Genomic DNA, 7,483 nt, shown 5'->3' with positions numbered 1-7,483 from the left:
AGTTTAGTGAGGCATAATTAACAAATAAAGCCGTGATATATTTCAATTGTACAACGTGGCGATTTGCTTGCTATGTGGCTACGTTATAAAAGGATCCCTACCATCAAGTTAACACATCCGTCACCTCACAGTTACCGTTTTTCTTCTTTGTGTGTGTGTGAGGAAGCTTGAGATCTGCTCTCAGCAAATTTCAAGTATACAAGACAGTAATGTAGCCTCCATGCTGTACATGAGATTCTCAGAACTTACTCATCTTATTACTGGAAGTTTGTGCCCTCTGACCAATCTCTCCCTGTTTCCCCGACCCCTAGCCCCTGGAAACCACCATTCTACTCTGTTTCTTTCTTTTAAGTTTGACTTTTAAGTTGAAACTAGGTTCGAACGCCAATCTCAGAACAGAAGTTAAAGTTAATCAGAATGATCACGGTTAATCAGGTGTAGAAACGCTAGTAACGAACGAAACATCTGAGACAAAGTAGACGTGAATTAACACCCACTGGGCCAGGTTAAGAAGCCAAGAGCAGAATTTTAAACTTGAAAGTTTCTATTAGAAATTTTGTCCTGATCTGGAACATATGTTCTATTTGAGTATACGCCTTCCCTAGTCTAAGAATATACCTACCTACGAAGGAGCTGGAATGCAGGTGCAGGTGCTAAAAAAAGCTTTATACGAGGTTTCTTTTTGTCTGGACTCAAGACACTACCCAACTTTCTGTTTGACAACAATGCCTTAAACTTGTTACAATTAATTATACAACTTTTCTTCACATCGCATTTTAATTTGGAAAGATGGGGGAAACATCTTTTTTTCTGGAGGAGATGTGTAAATTGGTCTAAACTCACCGGAAATAGGTTGACAAACTTGTAGTCGGTTAGCTATGCATATTCTAAATTCTTGCTCTCTTTTTGGTTTCAGAGGATGGCTTTCTCTTCTTGTCTTCCACATCTAAAGGATATTTTGAGTTGGTTGGGAGATGGATAAACTATACATTTATCTTGTTACTTGACAGCTTGGAGTTTTAAGTAAGTGTAAGGAATTACGAGACGGCTTAAAATGTTTAATTCTGTCCCTTAAACCCTGGTTGAAGCCGTGGATAGTCCTACCTGGCAGGTCAAGGGCTCAGGCAGCAGGCGGGAAGCAGGCGGGTCCCAAACAGCCAGAGTGAGGAAGCCCGACCAGGGAGTCAAAGTGTCTTCCTTGAGGCTGTGAGATCCAGCCGTTAATGAACAAAACCACGGGAACACCACAGAGCTGGAAGACAGGTAGGAAGGTCAAATGCAAACAGGACAGAGCTGAAAATAAACCTAGGATTAATTATAAATGAATTAAAGCTACCAGCTCAAATTAAACAGCCGATTTTGCATTTGGCATTTACGAGTATTTTTGTTACAGTTTTTATTTGTGCGTGTCGGTGTCCATGTTCTCAGAATATATTCCATTTGTCTTTTCTCAACATTTAGTAGGAAACTTTTTTTTCTTAAAAACAAATTATTATTTTTTTTAATTCATGTGATATTTTCTGTCTGTAGAGTTGGTTTGGCAAGTCATGCCCCTGGAAAATTGTTCTCAAATCTTGGTCTACATCAAAATACCTGGGAGACCCTGAGTCAGTATGACTGAGAACCCACACCTTCTATAAGCTGCTTGGTGAGTCTGTGAACCACAAAAGCTTTAGAACGAGCACCCCAGAAAATGGATCCCTCCACACCGTGTAAGAGTGACGTGAGTAACCGTTACTTGGTGCTGTAACTCACTTCCTTCATTCATACTTTGGTGACCCATTAAAACATAAGGAAACTCATATGATTACTAAAAACCTCTTGAGATGTTTTTCCTACCTTCAAGGTACTTATCTGGAGAGCTAGTAGTAGGAAGACAGAGCATATGCATGGAGAGTTCATCACTCATAAAGGCAACCTGGGACGGGGGTGAGGCTAGAGGATGTCGTATTTTGGCACAGAACTAGGAGGTCAGACTAGTTATGTGAGAGCTAGGGCTGCAAGGGCAAGGGCAGGCTTTCTCATAAAAAATGGCTCTTGAAGGGAACTCTAAAAGATGGGCAGAATATGTACAGACTTGTACCCGGAAGCGAGTTGCAGGGTGACTGACGGTGTAATTTGAGGCTGCCAGCAATTATGGAGGTTCCTCTCCTTGGAGCAGCAAAATGCTAATTAAAAGTTGCCTTTGGCTCCCAAGGCACTATCTAGTTCAAGCTCAAAGAAGAGGAATTTTTTTTAAAGAGTCCATAAAACTTAATTTTTATTCATTGTGAATCAATGCAGAAACCAGAATAGACCTAACGCATTGTCGATGAGTGTGTTTTGGACCCACGACACATTCTTAGCTGGAATCAGAAAGGTGAGAAAACTAAAGACGGTCTCGGGTCTCCAGCTCCACTCATGATCCCAGTTCTGCCCTCACCATCACCCAGCCGGAACGTCTCCAAGAACAGGAAGGCGGCAAAACCCAGAGTGATGGATGCAGGGTGAACCAAATGTATGGGGTGTACAGGGGGCACACACAGTTTCACCCCCGAACCTGGGCAACCGGGGCCTTTGCCCTCGTCTCCACCGTTTAGAAACTCCTTCTGCCCCCTCCTCCTCCTGGTTATGCCCCTCCCCTCGGGGTGAGGAGTCCGTGGAGCTAAGAGACATGCCCCCAGGAGTCTGTGACTCCCCTTCTAGACAACACTCTGGGTATCTGAGACATTGGAACTCCCTGCCCTTCGAGGCCTCCTGGCCAGGTCCGTATTCCCAAGGGTATACAGGGTTACTGCTGTACGGACAGAACTTGGACAAGTGAACAAAACGCATTAGGCCACTTACAGTGAGAGATGGAGGGAAAGAGAAAGACGGTGTGTCAGGGTGACCTCAATTTCTACTCTCGTCTGAACTGTGAAAACACTGGGGGAAGGCACCAAAGATTCCCAGCCTCTTGGGAATTGTGACATGCCATCACAATCACCTTCTACATGGCCCCTTTCCAGTCCCTGTCCAACAACCAAACGTTACGTGGCTAATATTGCTCCACACCTCACATTTACGTAGCGAGAGGGGCATCCCTCTTTATCCCGTGGAAGGGAACACTAAAAAGTTCTCCATCCTCTCTCTACTCCCTTCTGTTCTCCAGAAAGATTTGTCTGATTGGTGATGTTGGAGAAACTCCCATAATGCATAGCTCAGCCTTTGCCGGGCCCCCTTAGAGACTCCACCTGCCTGCGGCCACCACTTTTTCTCCTCCATGCAGGGATCAGCACGGAGGCTCAAAGCTTCTCCATCCTGTGACTGGTATGTCTGTAGGTCTAATGTGGAGAGAAAGGAATAGAAAGCCTGCCTTTGGTCCTAGATTTGACTGCATTCTCCATTCCAGCAGCCATCATAGGCCTCTCTAGCTGCAGACTCAGTCATTTTATGCACATAGTGACACATAGGCAACTCCAGCAATGCCAATTCTGAGATGAACCATTGATGGGTAATAGAAAACAGGAAGTCAAAGGGGAGAAGGAGAAAGGAGACTTTTAATCAGTTTAGGAGAGAAAATAACTAGAACAAGCTATGAGGAACCAGAGAGAACAAACTGCAAGGGGCAAACAGGAAGAAAACAGTCTGGAAAGAAGGGATTGAAAAGGGAGACGGAGGTTAAGGAACATGACTCTAGTGGAATTTAATGTAGGCCACGAACATGAGAAAAACGCTCAAGAGACCTTAGAAGGACGCCAGCGGGCAGACAACCTGCTTAGATGAGGCCCTGGGATCCAGAAGGGCTCACTGATTCCAAGGATCGAGGTCGGCCATAGGGCATGAAATTATATTTTGTAAAGCTCGGTTGAGCTGCATTTAATGACTCGGCTGAGTGTCTGTAATTTACCTGTTCCAAGCTGTGTAGGCCTTGAAGCCCGGAACTCCTCTCACTACAGGAAAAGAAACTCGCTGGAGGAACAGCCGGTTCGACAGGACTGTGCTTTTGAACCATGAAGGACCACAGTGCAGAGCTGGGTCATAGGCCCAACCTTACAGTCTGAAAATGAGAACAACTTTCCCCGTAACTGTGTGTGGAGGTGACAGAAGCAGCCAGAGCAGGTGGCCAGTTACTGTCAGACACCCTGTGCTTTTTGCACACTTTTATTTATCTAAATTAAATGATGGTTTGGGAGGAAAGGGTTGGTTTATTTTGTTCTCGAATCCCCTGCCCCCACCTTGGGTGAACTAAAGACACCGTGGATATCATAAAACTAACACTGAATTTATAAAAACTGCACATTTGGGATGGTACGTACCCAACGCTAGAGAGATTAATTAACATACAAAACCAAGGAAGATGTGAAAAATGAGGAACAAAGAGAAATAGAGTGTCCTTGGAGAGAATAAATTTTGACGGTAAAAAGACATAGAAATAGAAGCAGGAAGAGTTTCTTTCAATGGGAGGAAGGAAGCGGGGAGGGAAGACGGGGTAGAGGGAAAGAGGCAGGGAGGGCAATGACTAGATTAGGTGACTAGGGAAGAAAGCACGAAAGGGGAAAATAGATGTTCTGTAAGTAAAAATATCCCCATCCACATGGAAACAAGGGTATTTTCTGCATTTCATTCACCCCCTTTGTTGCTTGTTTTGTTTTAAAGCGGCAGGGAATGTCAAACAGCTGTTTTTACAGCTTCTGTCACTTTGTCAAAGCCGGCCTGTGCTGTCTGACTGCCGGGCACACCCAGACAGCACTGCGGGTGGCGAGGAGCTGTGTGAGCAGATGGGCCAGGGCTGCAGGCAGCTGCCGCAAGAGACAGCGCCTGGCCTGCATCACGCTCCTGGGAGCCAGGAACCAGGACCCCTGGGAATGCTGCGGAAGAGAGATAAGCAAACATTCTCTTTCCTGATTTAAAATTTAAAAAAAAAAAAAAAATCACCTAGGGGAAATCTTCCCTCAGTGGAAACAGCACAAAAACACAAAATTCAAAGTCAGATGGTATGGACTTAGGCCCCAACTCTACCATTTCTGAACTATGTGGCATTATTAGGCTGGTTGTTTCACCTCTGAAAGTCTCAGTTTCCCCATTTATAAAATAGGGATAATACTTCACATGGTTCTCATAAGGATTAAATAAGGTAATAACATGGCACGCAGCTAGAATATAGTAAATACGTTAAAAACCTATATTTGATTTTACAAAAAAAAAGAAAAGAAAGGGAGGGAGGAGGGATGAAGGAAGGAAGGAAGGAAGGAAGGAAGGAAGGAAGGAAGGAAGGAAGGAAGGAAGGAAGGAAGGGGAGAGAAAGAGAGAGATGGCAAATACAGAGATAGAGCTAAAGAGATACTGAGATGGAGATCGAGGTCAAGATCAAGATCCAGGAAAGTCCTTCAGATGAATGTTTGGTTCCTAATAAATACAAGAAGGACTTCTCATGCTCCCTCTTGTCCTCCCATTCTGTTACTAGCGAGGCCATTTGGAAATCGGAGGTGACTTGCTATCTCCCCTCCCAAATAAACCCTCCGGCAGCACTGCTCTTAATCCTGCCAAGTCCAACAGAGGCCTTCACCACCACGGGAGGCCCCCCAAGGGAGGGGCTTCCTCCCCTGGTGGTCTGTCCCTCCTGAGAGTTACTGTACAACTTGATGTGAGCCTGTGGTGGGGTGGGAATGGGACTCAGTGGGGAGAACAACTAGGAAAGAGACAAAGGCATCAGATTATAAAAGGAGAGAGCAGTGGGTCAAAGGTGTGGTCAAGATCTTGGTCAAGGTCAAGGATTAGGGCCCTTTCCTCACAAGACCACACACGGGTCATCCAATTAGCCCTTCATAGGGCTGTTGCCAGCTCATCTGCACCCTGATCTTCCTCATTCTCATCCCAGAAGAAAAATGAGTGTTTTCCATGGGGCTTGGAGCATTACCCAGTTCTGTCCTTTGTGCTGACCCTGTGTTTGGCCATCTGAAAGCATGGCGCTCAGCCCGACCTGCTGTGGAGACGCCTTTGGGGCCTGCTCCCACCACCACCTTCATTTGGGCCCACCCAGAACACTCACAGGGCCAAGAGCAAGAGAGTTCAAAGTTATAAATCAAGCTAACAAACTGAGATAAAATATACACTTATCCTTGACAAATATATCTGCATAAACCTGGAAGGTTTAAATATAAAATCCACAGGTCCTTGGAATTCTGCTCTGACACAGAGCTACGTGGAAGTAGTTCTAGCCCCCGGCCTGTCCCCTACCTCTTGCCATGCTGGGTTCTGTCTCACCCTTGAGGGACCGCACACACACGCGCACGTGCACACACACACGTCCAGCCCACATGTCTAAGCCCTATCCACACTCCCAATGACACAGTCCACTCTTTAAAGGATGTGCTGGGGAAGAAGCTTAGGCAGACACTAGAAATGGGTTTGGGGCCATCTGGGCAGGGGACTTCAGGTTCCCAGGTACCCGAAGTGTGGTACGGAAAGGGGGTCATGGGCTTTAAATGAGCATATCGTATTGGCCCCCAGGTTCTTTGCCCTTTGGGAAGGCTTTGGCTGGAAGAAGGTCAGAGTGGGACCTCTAATGTACAGGGTCCAGAGCTGGGGCTCCTCTTGCCCAGAGCACACTGCGTCTTCATCAGCAGCACGGCCCACACCGAACAGCAGGCACAGGCTCACCCTCGGCAGTGTGGAGGACGCTCCCTGTGGATTTGCTCCCGCTTGGGCTCTCTCCCCTTCCAGCCAAGGTCTTACCGGTTCCAGCATAAACTGCAGTCACTCAGGTCCTGAGCCGCTTTGGGGAGGATTGCAGGGGAGGGGAGAGGGAGAGCTAGGCTGGAGACTGAGGCAGCGTTGAGCAGAGCCAGGACTCCTGAGGCAGGTCCCATTGTTAAGCAGACCCCCCGCCAGACTTAATGGAGCGTTTCTGCTGCGCTTTTCAGTGCTGTGGTTCTTAATAGGCTCCCCCGGCGGGCCACTTGGGCCCACGCTGCCTCTTAGCAGCTGCCGCACTGAACGCTGAACGAGGGAGCGAGCAGCTCGTTTGCAGACCGCGTGCCTGTTGTCTTCTCCGGAAGCCATCAAGGCGCATCCTGGAACAGACTCCCGAGGAGGCATCACAGTTTAGTGTGATTCGTCAACTTCACAGCTGCTGCTCGGGAGGGAGGGGACCTGAGGAAGAGAACGCCTTCCCCAGGCCAGCGAGGGAGATGGAGCGGGCAGGGCTCCAGCATGCCTCTGGCTTCGCCTGCAGCCTGTCAAAGCCCTGGTGGCTCCCCAGAGGTGGTCAGCCACCTGCCCAGACATCTACTGTCACTGAGGGCGCTGGGAGACTGGAAAAGCTGGGAGAGAGCCAAGTCTTTGGAGTCGGGCAGACTGGATTCAGACTCCCAGACCCGCTGCACCACCCACTGGGTATGTGACCCACATACAGTAAGTTACTTTGACTCTCTGAGCCTCTATTTGCCCATCTGTAGAATGGAAGCAAAAGTGATTCTTACTAGCAAGTTTGATATTCAACTAGGGCTGTGCCAGTTACAAA

At 47.4% G+C, this 7,483-nt stretch overlaps 1 long non-coding RNA gene across 2 annotated transcripts in view; it reads right to left on the bottom strand.

Moving 5' to 3' along the window:
* Positions 1-7,483, bottom strand: part of LOC111744954 — a 106,280-nt gene that overhangs the window by 41,640 nt on the left and 57,157 nt on the right. Inside the window, exon 4 of one of the 2 annotated variants that reach the window (XR_002782409.1) lies at positions 973-1,252. The exons of the other annotated variant lie outside the window; for it this stretch is intronic. This is a non-coding gene — a long non-coding RNA (uncharacterized LOC111744954). Of the gene's footprint in view, positions 1-972; positions 1,253-7,483 lie in introns of those variants that run through there. 2 annotated transcript variants of the gene reach the window in all.

The sequence above is a fragment of the Pteropus vampyrus genome, unplaced genomic scaffold (genome assembly GCF_000151845.1).
Source record: "Pteropus vampyrus isolate Shadow unplaced genomic scaffold, Pvam_2.0 Scaffold6, whole genome shotgun sequence".
In the NCBI taxonomy this organism is placed as follows: Eukaryota; Metazoa; Chordata; class Mammalia; order Chiroptera; family Pteropodidae; genus Pteropus; species Pteropus vampyrus.
Note: the sequence above shows the minus strand (reverse complement) of the source record. Positions and strands in the feature narration are given on the sequence as shown.